The sequence below is a fragment of the Cryptotermes secundus genome, unplaced genomic scaffold (assembly GCF_002891405.2).
Source record: "Cryptotermes secundus unplaced genomic scaffold, Csec_1.0 scaffold2266, whole genome shotgun sequence".
Lineage (NCBI taxonomy): Eukaryota > Metazoa > Arthropoda > Insecta > Blattodea > Kalotermitidae > Cryptotermes > Cryptotermes secundus.
The window spans coordinates 79067-91505 of NW_019721036.1; the positions used below are offsets into that span (position 1 = coordinate 79067).

Consider the following 12439-nt stretch of genomic DNA (forward strand, 5'->3'; position numbering starts at 1 on the left):
AGCAAAGTTGAAAAGGAGTGGCAATAAAGCATCTCCTTGTTTTAGACCATTCTGGATAGGAAATTTATCAGTCAAATGTTTACCTACATGGACTTTACTATACATTTCATTTAAACACATTTTAATGAACCTAACTAGCTTCATGGGTATCCCAAACTCTATCAGAATATTGTACAATACCTCCCTCCTAACTGAATCATAGGCTTTCTTGAAGTCTATGAATAGCTGATGTACTGTCTCACTGTATTATCATTTTTTCTCCAATATCTGACGAATGCAAAAGATCTGATCTGTAGTTGATCTGTTATGTCAAAACCCACACTGATGATCCCCAATAATTTCATCTATATATAGGGTTATTCAAAAAGAATGAACCGATTTCATGATGCATTGCTTCAGTTCTCACGCATAGTCATGGAATGAGTCAGTGACCATTTGAAAGAGGAGTTATCTAAGTTGTGAATGGCTGCCACAGGGGCACTGAAGTTGCGTCGTTCTTCTGGCAACGTTCAGTTGTTCGTTTACCCTCGGAATGGCGAGTCCTCAGCAAAAGGCGTTCTGCGTTCTCGAGTTCAAAAAACAAATTCGGTTGTCACGGTGCAGTGTGCTTTTTGAAGGCGATTCAGCATTAATCCGCCCTGTCCTAAGAACATTCGATGGTGGTTTCAACAGTTTCAAGAGAGTGGGTGTCTGTGTAAAGGAAAAAGTCCAGGACGACTACGAGTCTCAGAGGAACAAGTGGTGAGAATCCATGCTGCGTTTGAGAGGAGCCCGCGGAAGTCAACAAATCGAGCTAGCCATGAGCTTGCGATCCCTCAATCCACTGTCTGGCGTGTGCTAACAGTACGTCTACATTTGAAACCATACAGACGGCAGCTCGTTCAGGCACTTACCAATGACGACAAAAGGAAGCGGATGAAATTTTGCGATTCTATGCTGGAGATGATGGAAGACGAAACCTTCATTTCACGTTTAATTTTTAGTGATGAAGCGACTTTTCACTTGAGTGGCACAGTCAATCGTCACAATGTGCGTATTTGGGGAACAGAGCACCCACATGAAACAGTTGAGCATGAAAGAGATTCCCCTAAGGTGAACGTCTTCTGTGCTGTGTCTCAGGACAAGGTTTATGGTCCATTTTTCTTTGAAGGAAACACTGTTACAGGACAAACCTATCTTGATATGCTCCAAAACTGGCTCTTCACTTCACTGCAAGCAGATTCGCATGACTTCATTTTTCAATAAGGTGGAGCACCACCCAATTGGCACCTGATGGTCCGAGCTTTTTTAAATGAAAAAGTGCCCCAGCAATGGATTCATCAGAAGGGGGCCAAAGACCTTGCTCTTTGTGCTTGGCCTGCGAGCTCCCCAGACCTCACCGTGTGTGATTTCTTCTCGTGGGGATCTGTAAAGATCACGTTTATGTTCCACTGCTAACCACTAACCTCAATGCCCTTAAACATCGAATAACATCAGTGATTTACTCAGTGCATTGTGATATGCTGATACGCGAGTGGGAGAAATTCTCTTATCGCATTGATGTTGCCTGTGCTGCAGGTGGTGGCCACATTGAACACTTGTAAGACAGGAAATAAAAGGTGATTGTGAGTAGAATACTTGTGACTTGGCTGGAGTCTCGTATTACTTGCGTAATAAAATTGGTTCATTCTTTTTTAATAACCCTGTATATGGACTTAACCTTAAGAGAAGAATATTGGATAAAATTTTGTATGAAGTTGATAGCAAGTTAACAATTACTACAGTCAGTTTTATCACCCTTCTTGTGAATTGGTATAATAATAGACTCCTTCCACTGATCAGGCAATTTTTCTTTATGCCAAGTATAAGTAATGAGATTGTGGATCTTAGAATGTAAGATTTCACTTCCTGCTTGAATATGTTCTGCCAGAATTGGATCACTACCTGTCGATTTATACCGTTTCCATTTTGCAGTAGCACTTTCAACCTCAAAAGGGCTAGGATCAGGTACTAACGGCTCTGCTGTATGGATTTCTGTCTGCCTAATATCACTGACCCTACGTACATTCAATAACTGAGAGAATTAGTTCTTCCATCTATTCAAAACGTTGTTGGAATTTGCAAGCAGATCACCCTTCTTATCCTTCACTAAGTTACAGCTAGGTTGGTAACCTCTCTTAAAGTCATTTATTCCTCTATACAGGTCTCTAATATTCTTGTTCTTACTGTTCATTGCAAGCTCATGAATTTTGTCTTTCATATATTCCCTCTTTTTATTACTAAAATGCCTGCTGGTTTCACGTCTTATATTGTTCAGATTATCCCCATTTATTTCTCTTGGATCCTGTAACCATTGTAATTCGGCTATTTTCTTCGGTCTAGTAATTTTGAGCATCCATCATTGAACCATGGCTTATGTTTCTTCGGTTCATAATAACCTAGACTCCCTCTGGTAGACATTTTTATGCTCTCTCTAATAGATTCCCAAGCTTTATTAACATCCACCTTAGTTTCCAAGTTTTTCAAAGCTGCAAACCTATTTGAGATATCAACACAATACTGCTCTTTACCCTCTACCTCATTTAATTTCTTGAGATTGAACCCCTCCATATGAACTTTGTGTGCTGTTTGTTTGCTCACTGCCAGTCTTACCCTAACCTATGCCACCACCAGGTAGTGGTCAGTATCACAGTCTCCTGCCCTGAATGATCGGACATCAAGTATACTTGAGTGCCTTCTCCTATCGTCAAAATATGGTCTATTTGATTGTGTATCTTCCCATCAGAAGATGTCCAAGTAAATTTATGGATGTTACAATGTGGGAACATTGTACTTTTGACAGTAAGATTTTTTGATGTGGCAAAGTTTACTACTCTAACTCCATTCATTCATTCATTCATTCATTCATCAGTAATCTGTCAGACGACAGGTCCACTCTCATTCCCAATTCTTGGTTGAAAATGTCTTCCCTCCCTACTTTGGCACTGAAATCTCCTAATAAAATTTTCATAGGGTACTTTGGGAATTAATCAAATACATGTTCTAGTTCATCATAGAATCTATCCTTTATGTCATCAATTTTATCTTCTGTTGGGGCGTGAACATTCATAACAATGATATGACACCAGCGACCTTTTAGTATTATATATGATATCCTATCACTAACGAACTCTACCCTCTTAACTGCTGTTACTATTCTCTTATGTACGAAGAAACCTGTACCTAATTCATGGTTTTCATTCCCCCTTTCCATAGGAAAATGTATAGTCTCCTGCTAGTGTGATGCCACCTCCATCCCATCTGACCTCCTGTACTCCCACTAAATCTAAGTTATATTTTAAGATTTCTTCTACCACTGCCCTGAGCGAACCTGCCCTATACAAACTTCAAACATTCCAAGTATCAAGTCTCATATCCATTTTCTTTAGCTTAGGTCGTTTATCCAAGGAATCCGTCCAGGTCCGAGGCTTTGTGTTCATTTTCACAACATTATTATTTTTTATGGTGAGGAGTTGTTAGCCCCATGCCCAAACTCCAAGCTGGAGGGCCACCCCTTGTCGGCTGTCCGCTACTGCTTATTCAATATATTCACAGCTTCCCTCCAAAACTGGAGGGCGTCTCCACCATCCACAACCTGAGGACACGCCATGACCATATTCCAATATTATGTGAAATAATAACATTAACACATGCCCTAAGAAACCAGAGCTGGGAAGATATCTCTTTCTATACATGTAAGATTTGAGGTTTTCACAGCAGTGACTAAGAAGAATGCCATCTTCTGGGATGTGGCGCTGTGTAGATCATGTTCACAAAAGATCTACATGGTGCCACATTCAAGAAGATGGCATTCTTCTTTCTACATATATATTCATTTCCTTACTGGATGGTGTATTATAATATCTGTCTTCTCAGCTCTGTTTTTCACTTGTTCAAAACATTCTTTCATGAGCACATAATTTGTGCTTAAGTTTATCTCTTCCTTGCCTTCAAACATGCAACAGCTAAATGCCAGCTTCAGGCTCAGATTGCACTTTCCAACATTTCCTTTGTTCGTCTTACAATATACAACTGAGAACATATAAAATTTGTAGTTTAATACAGACCCTCTTTTTAAAAAAAAGTCAGAGAAACCAGGTGTGTTCAGCTTACATATACATACATATAGGGGTTAGACAAAACAATTGAAACACTACAGATAATGGGCACATTTCTTCATTAATATGGTGCTGGACCACCTTTTGCCTTCAGTACAGCCACAATCCTTCTTGGAATGGACTCATACAAGTTTTCAACAGTCTCTAGTGGAATTTTATATCATCTGTCCTGAAGAACATCTTCAAGTTTCTTTACAGATGTTCAATGTTGGAATCTGTTCCTTACTCTAGTCTCCAAAATTGACTAGAGTGGTTCACAGAAGTTGAAATCTAGTGATTGTTCTGGCCAGGGAAGATGTTGAAGTTCACCTTCATGATCTTCAAAGTGTGAGTGAACAGTTCAAGATGTGTGAATGGGGGCAATGTCTTGTTGCAAGACTGCATCCTTGTTCCGAATCATGGGGTGCACCTGATTACACAAGCTCTCCATGTACTCCCTTGCAATAATTCTGCAATGAAGGTTAGTAACAGAATACTGTACCATGATATTGCTACCAAAACCATCACAGAGCCTCCAGTGTTTCACTGTTGGAACCAGGTATTCCAGGTTGTAGGCTTCCTTGTGTGTTCTCCAAATGTACACAATTCCTGATGGATGTAGGGAAGAGTGTGAAGAACAACTCATATGACCATACCATTTGTGCATTTCCAGGTTTTATGGTTATGACACCATCATTTACACATCTGAGCATTAATTTCAGTAATCAGAGGTTCCACAATTACAGACCTACCATGGATGCTGGATCTGTGTTGCTCATGTCAGACAGTTTTTGTGGAAACAGGGTCTTTAAGATGAATATTCAGCAGCCATTCTTGGCTTCATGTCTCGAGATCTGTGACCAAGATTTTTGTCTTTTCTATGATTTCTCTGTTGTTGTGTTTATTTCTTGCTGCGGAAGCACATTCAGGTTGCCACTTAAACATGTTTAAGGGCCGTTGCCTAGTAATGGATGACGATTCTTGTTAAACTATTCTGGCTTTTCAGCCATCTAGTCACAACATATTTCACGTTTTACGTCTTTACACAAAATACAAACAAACAAATTCAGTGATTTTAGGCCGCAAGTGAACTATATGGATCAAGCGACTGCTGCTTGTCGGCGAAGTTTAGTGCCAACTTTTGAGGTGGTGGCCCACTAAATACCATACAACTAACACAAAAACCCTCCACAAAAAATACTAAACTGAAAAATAAATGGACCCCCTTTACTTATTCTGGCCATGAAATCAGATCTATTACTAAACTTTTCAAGAATACTGAGGTTGGTATCTCACATAAGACAAAAAACAATATAACACATCTGTTGAAAATAAATTATGACAAAAATGACATGTATAATCTTAGTGGGGTTTACCAACTACAATGTTCTGACTGCCCATTAAAATATATAGGACAGACCGGACGTACCTTTAAGGTCAGATTCAGAGAATACATACGAGATATAAAAGATAACGGACAAAGCTCCAAATTTACTCAACATATATTGGACACCACACATGAATATGTACGATAGACAAAATANATTCTATATATCTGCAAGAAAGGCCGAACCTTGGATACATGTGAAAGATTTCACATTTACGAAATCAGCAAACTAAATTTGCAAATGAACGATAATTATCGTTCATTTGCAAATTTAGTTTGCTGAGGTAGGTAGGGGAAAGGTAGGGGGAAAGGGGGTATAACTGTATATTATGTTTTGTATCAATTATTACATCATATATAGGGTTAAACATTTTGGTAACATGTCACTGTCAGTATTGTTGTAGGCTTTGCCTAGCAACCGGTTTACTGGTCGTTGCTAAGCAATGAAGCTTGCATTGTCACGCTTGTTTGAATGTGGGCAGCTCCCACATCACCCCCACATGGAGATGGTTGCTCAGCTGTTGAAGCGATCAGGAAAAGGTATGCTTGCACAGCGCGGTCGCTGGAGTGGTGAGGCGGTAGCTACGCCAGTTGCCCAGTGCGTTGGGCATGACCACCAGTGAGTCCAAGGCAGCCGAGTTGCCCAGTGAGTCGGGTGTGAGACCGCCAGACAGCCGAGGCAGCCATTCTTGGCGCAGAGCAGAGCCGAAGATTCCGAAGACTGAGCGCTGGAGTGGAGAGGCGGAAGCTGCAGTGTGTTGACTAATGTTGCGGAGTTAGTTGCCTGAGTGCGAGTGTGGTCGTAGGAGTGATGAGGCGGTAGCTACGCCCGACGCCCAGTGAGTCGGACATGATCGCAGGCTAGCTGAGGCAGCCCAGTTGAGTCGGGCATGCCAGCGGAGTGACGAGGCGGCCATTCCTGGTGCAGCGCAGAGCCGGAGACTCCCAAAGACCGAGCACTGGCTTGAATGTGGGCAGGTGGATGTTGCTTGAGTGAAGATTGGTCATGCACTGAAGATGCCGGTCGGAGCTACTCCTTTTATACGATGCTCGATGGTGGAGCGAAAATTTGCTGTGAGCTGATTGGCTAGCGCGCGTAATGATGTAGATGCGGGCTAGCCACAAGCGCTGTATAAATGCGAACGTTTGAAGCAATGTGATTGGTTAGCGAACGTGATGGTGAAAAGGGAGCTGAACAGCGAGCGTTGCAGAAATGTGTGATAATGTGGGATGTTCCCACATCAGCGAGCATTGCAGAAATGCATGATAATGTGGGATGTTCCCACATCACGATTAATAGTACTGTATCCAGTTTAATAGTACTGCAGTTCAGTGGTGTATATATGTTAACCATGTATTTGCCTGATGATGGCTATTGATAGCCGAAACATGTAGCAGAGCCGTAGCTGGGCAATGTTCTTGACATCTGTTGTGTTGTGACGGTTAATAAAGAAGTTGTATATTGTAACACAACAGGATGCATGAAATGATAACTATCTCTATACCTACCATAAATTTTATGACTCAAAGTACCTAATCCAAACCACAACATTAGAATACAGTTCTTTTATTATCTAGCATCTGATTAGTGTGGAAGGTCTATATGCAGCAAACAGCGGTCTGCTTAACCCTTTTGCACGGTCATTTAAATTCCGCTGCCGTGTCTCTCCGGCGGTAATATATTCAGCCGTCCATTTAAATTTTGCTCGAAAATGATTTATTCATCATTGTTCTTAAATTATATGAGATAGGAACATGAAACTTTCACTAAAATGATCTTAAAAGGTGGTTTTATAACCTTGCTTTATAATATGAGCGCCCGGTATCTCGGCAATGGAAGCAGTTGGTTTAGAATTTGAGCAGTGTATCGTACGCCTTGAAGCATGAAACTTTCACTAAAATGATCTTAAAAGATGGTTTTATAACCTTGCCTTATAATAAGAGCGCCCGGTATCTCGGCAAAGGAAGCAGGTGGTTCAGAATTTGAGCGGAGTGTGGTACGCATTGAAGCATTCTACTATACACAGCGCTGTCTCACATTCACCACACCAGTACTGCGTATCTCTCATTTGGCTCTTTTTTCCGTAAACCAAACATCTTCTGTGCGGCCTTGCCTTCTTCCCCGTGGGGGGAATACAAGAAGAAATGTCTCTCCGTGAGTCATATCGCTAGCCAGATTAGCTGCAGTAAATTCAACCTTTATGTTATCATAACAAGTGTTGGTGCTTCTGCGTTTCATTTTCCATCCATTTTGGCGGCATAAGACGTCGTAGGGGTGACCACAGAATTCATGAAGTTATTCTAAGAACTGGCTGGTATGTAGTGAACGAAAGCAGAGCTTAGCTGGCTCAAAAAAATATTTATGGTCATCCCTCGAAACGACCACCAAGGTCAGTACGATAAAATGGAGTCAACTGGAGCGATAATACATGAAGGAATGAGTTCTTTTCCCTCCCCCACACACACCCGTATCGTCACAGGGGGTGACCACAGTGTTCTGCCTTAATTTGTGGCGTTTTTCTAAGAACTGGCTGCCATGTACTGTGCGAAATCAATCGATCTTGCAAGAATAAAATTTGGACATCCCTCTTCTAAGAATTCCAATTGAGTGTGTTAGTGTGGCCAGCTCAGGGCAATATGATATTATAAACACAGCACATATCACGTCTCTGCTGTTTATAACTTCATAGGAAAGAAAACACGCCATTCATAACAGTTTGAACGAGGAAACCTCTACCAGAAGCAACAGGAATTTGCTGCAAGACAGGCATATGTAACGATGACTTAGCGCAGCTAAACTCGTGTCGTTGTTCTCGTTGTTGTCCTGACAACAGGCCAGCGAAAAATCTAACAATCTACAGCAAAACCATCAATTATTATGGGCGTTATAACATAGGTGTGCAGCTGGACGAAACATAGACGTCGAACCCCCCCAGACGATTTAAATCCCTGACGAAACATACACGTCAAACCACGCTGAACGGTTAAGAAACGTAACTTCATGAAATTAAAAGTAATTTTGTAATTACATTATTTTAATGTGTCATTATACTACTTAACATGAATGAGGTCTCACAATATGTTATTAATGTCCATAACTTCTGTTAATCCTAAAGAAGAAATGCTCACACAAGCAACGACATGCATTATTCTGTAAGTTCAGGTAGCAGTTAGAATTAACTCATCACTACAGTGTATGTATTACGTTGTAACAGCCATTACAAAAAAATCTGATTTTATTCACTAACACTCCACTAGCAGAGCCTGAAGTCTTAATTACACTAATATACCAACCCTCTAGTGAACATGATTCTGAGCCAGTTCCATTTACCTCCCCATCTTCAAAACCTCTAGATTCATCTTAATGTTAACCTCCAATCTCCTTCCTGGTCTTTCAAGTGACCATTTCCCACCTCCTCCCCCATACCCAGACTACCATAGCCCTTCAACCACTACCTCTACAATACTTTATTTTCAAACACATGTAGTTCATACTATACTTTCAATGAGGCCACAACAAATTCACTAACAAACTATACATTTAATGGCATAAAACAGAAGCAAACATTTAATTGCATGTCACAACCTACAGTAAGGCTTGTTCTATTCCAACAAATCCAATAAACTGCCAAAGGTTTAACGGGAAAATGTGTAATTTCGCAAATTAAAGTCAACATGACAAGTAGTTCCTTGTTTACAGCACAAATAATATCGAAGTTTTCCAAATTGGTTGCTATCCTGAAAAAACTACTACAAAGAAAATAAAACTTTTCAACTTACACAACACGCATTCTTCAAACCTATTCGTACAGTTATTCACAGGATCAAAGTGCATATAATGCATATTCCCTCAAACTTTTCACTTCTATTAAATGTACTTACTGGTATTCATTCAGTGTTACTTGAAACTAGATTACTGTAGCACAACTGCAGTCGTTTAATCTTCCTGAAATGACAAATGCAAGGTCTGCATCAGTACAGACCGTAACGACTTCATATGCGTTCATATGTTCAAAACACAACCATCATCCGCCATTTGCTTCTACCGTAGCCTTCTTGAGATCGACATCAAGTATTCGTTGTTTTCCGATTACTGCCCGTAATAGCCAAACCAATTAAATCACATATCTTAACCGATCTTGACCATCTTCACAGCCTTGAAAGCCTTGAAAGCATGCGACAGTATGTATCATGGATATTTATCACACGCATTAGTTATCGTAGTCAACGCCATGAGGTCTGTGAGAACCTCAAATCGTAAAGAAAATGTTCTTTCACATACTCTAATACAAAAATAAAACAATAACTCTGAATTGTAAAAGGGGTAACAAATAACGCTTCGAAATAGCAGCTTAAAGATATTTGAGTAAAACATTAGTAGCTTGCAAGTGTTAAGTGGCACCTAGTGTGAAATGGAGTTTACCATCCACTGAGAAGCACTGGCGGAAAAGTAACACCTCAGAAGTGAAGAATGTTTTTGACACCAGCATGAAAGTTCTTAATTTAAATTCAGTAATTTTTACAATATTATATTTAAGCATCCTGTTGCACTCCATACGATACATGATACAAACTCCGTCTTCAGTGCAACCATATATTATAGGTCTTTCGTTTTGCTACATGTTACATGCTACACTACATGTTTCGGCCACAAACGGCCATGATTAGGTGTATTAGTCACGTATGTGTCACACTGCACTTAGTTTAACATTTAAAATTTAAAAACACGGGTCTTCTTGATTGCTCTTTTCGTCGTTATTACCAAAATTTACACACGTCAATTTTGATTTCTCTGATTAGCACTTATAAAATCTTCAGTTCTAATTTTAAAAACTTTTTCAATTTTCCTCTAAATTTAAAATTTAAAAATTACCTAATAAATAGACTCTACACATACCCAATAACAGAAAAAGGAAAACAAATAGAGAAGAACACTATTAAAACATACTACATAACAATGGATATGACACAAACATAATCAAAAGACCAGATCAGACAAAACAAAAACAAAAATCAAACACACATGATGACGAACAACAAAAAAGAAAGTGGGCCACATTTACATATAGCACAAAAGAAGTGAGAAAAATTACAAAACTCTTCAAAGACACACAGATAAAAGTAGCATTCCGCACACGAAACACAATAGAACATATACTCAAACAAAAACCACAATTAGATAAATACAATAAAAGTGGCATATACCAAATGAAATGTGTAGATTGCCCATTGAAATACACTGGGCAAACAGGCAGAACATTTAACACCAGATATAAAGAACATATACATGATATTAGAAATAATAATAATAGCAATTCTGGGTACTCAAATCACATACTACATACAGGACATGGATATGGAACAATAACAGAGGTAATGGAAGTTGTAACAACAGGAAAGAAGGGCAGACATTTGAACACATTAGAGAAATACCATATATATAAGATAAGTAAGAAAGGCCTACACATGAATGACACACACATAGAAACACACAATCCCATATTTCAAATGATACACAAAATCTATACAGAATAACAGTACCTCCCTCTCCCCAATACTCAATCCCTTCCTACACTCACCAACATGAAACACAGCACACATAGTAAAGAATAGCAGTGGCATGCACACAGAGAAATTACACAGAGTAAGTACAAATAACAGTATAAACACATAAGAAAACATTACATACATAAGATAATAATACAAATATTTGTATATTACAGATAACACCGGTACAGTACTAGAAACAAGAAGTAACCGCTGCAGCACTATAGACATAGGGCGAGAAACCCTGACATTTTTAAATTTTTAAATTTTAAATTTAAAGGAAAATTGAAAAAGTTTTTAAAATTAGAATTGAAGATTTTGTAAGTGCTAATCAGAGAAATCAAAACTGACGTGTGTAAATTTTGGTAATAACAATGGAAAGAGCAATCAAGAAGACCTGTGCTTTTAAATTTTAAGTGTTAAACTAAGTGCAGTGTGTCAGATAAGTGAGTAATACACATGATGATGGCTGTTTGTGGCCAAAACATGTAGTGTGTAAGGGAGAGCAAAACAAAAGACCTATAATATATGGTTGCACTGATGTCGGAGTTTGTATCATGTATCAATAATTTTTCATGCACCGTGTGAAGGAATGGGTAACATTTATTTACAAGCTCTCCTTCATAGGCAAATAAGGATGATATGAAAAGGTTTAAGCACCAATTCGTCTGAAAAATACAGGGCATATAAGATTTGACGTTCTCACAGCGGTGATTATGAAGAATCCTGTCTTCTGGATTGTGGCACTATGTAAATTTTGCTTGAACCAAAATATCAGAGGAATGTATCAATGGAGGTGATACTTTCCTCTCAAACGTTGGTTCAGACAAGATCTACACAGTGCCACATCCCAGAAGACAGCATTCTTTATACAGGGTAGTCTAGCTGTTTCTACTGCAATGTTCCTTACAACTGCAGTTCCAACCTATAACAGCATGAACTCATTCATGAGGACAACCAAGCCTTTCCATGTTCACAATTTGATATAAGGTTCAGGTGTTGTAAGGGCATGCAGATATATATTGTCGCATGTTTCTTAACCAATGTGACAAGAAAATTTACGTGGGTCTCGGATTTGGAAGAATATTTATTGGACACTCACTCTTTACAAGCACAAATACAATTATTCACACTTATAAAGTCTTCTGACATTTCCTCTTCGGTGTTATACACTCTCGCACTGCTAATGTTTTTGAAATTTCTTCTGCTCTACTCGGAACTCAACTGTTCTTAGCTCTCATCGGATATCAACTGACCAATCTCTTGCCAAAGTTGGACTGTTATATCCTGCACTCATGTTGAATAGGAAACTTTCATCTCCAGGGCAATGATTTCCTAAGCATTGCTTTCTCATTGTCCATTGCATAGTGATGGATGTGTTATAGTCCAG

The 12439-nt window shown here is 39.2% G+C and overlaps 1 protein-coding gene across 1 annotated transcript in view; it reads right to left on the reverse strand.

Annotated features, from left to right (window-relative positions):
- LOC111875368 overlaps positions 1 to 9555 on the reverse strand; it is a 59741-nt gene extending 50186 nt beyond the window's left edge. The window contains exon 1 of the mRNA XM_023871571.2: positions 9385 to 9555. The gene's annotated coding sequence lies outside the window, so the exon portion shown is untranslated. The remainder of the gene's footprint in view (positions 1 to 9384) is intronic.
- Between the last annotated feature and the right edge of the window lie 2884 nt (positions 9556 to 12439).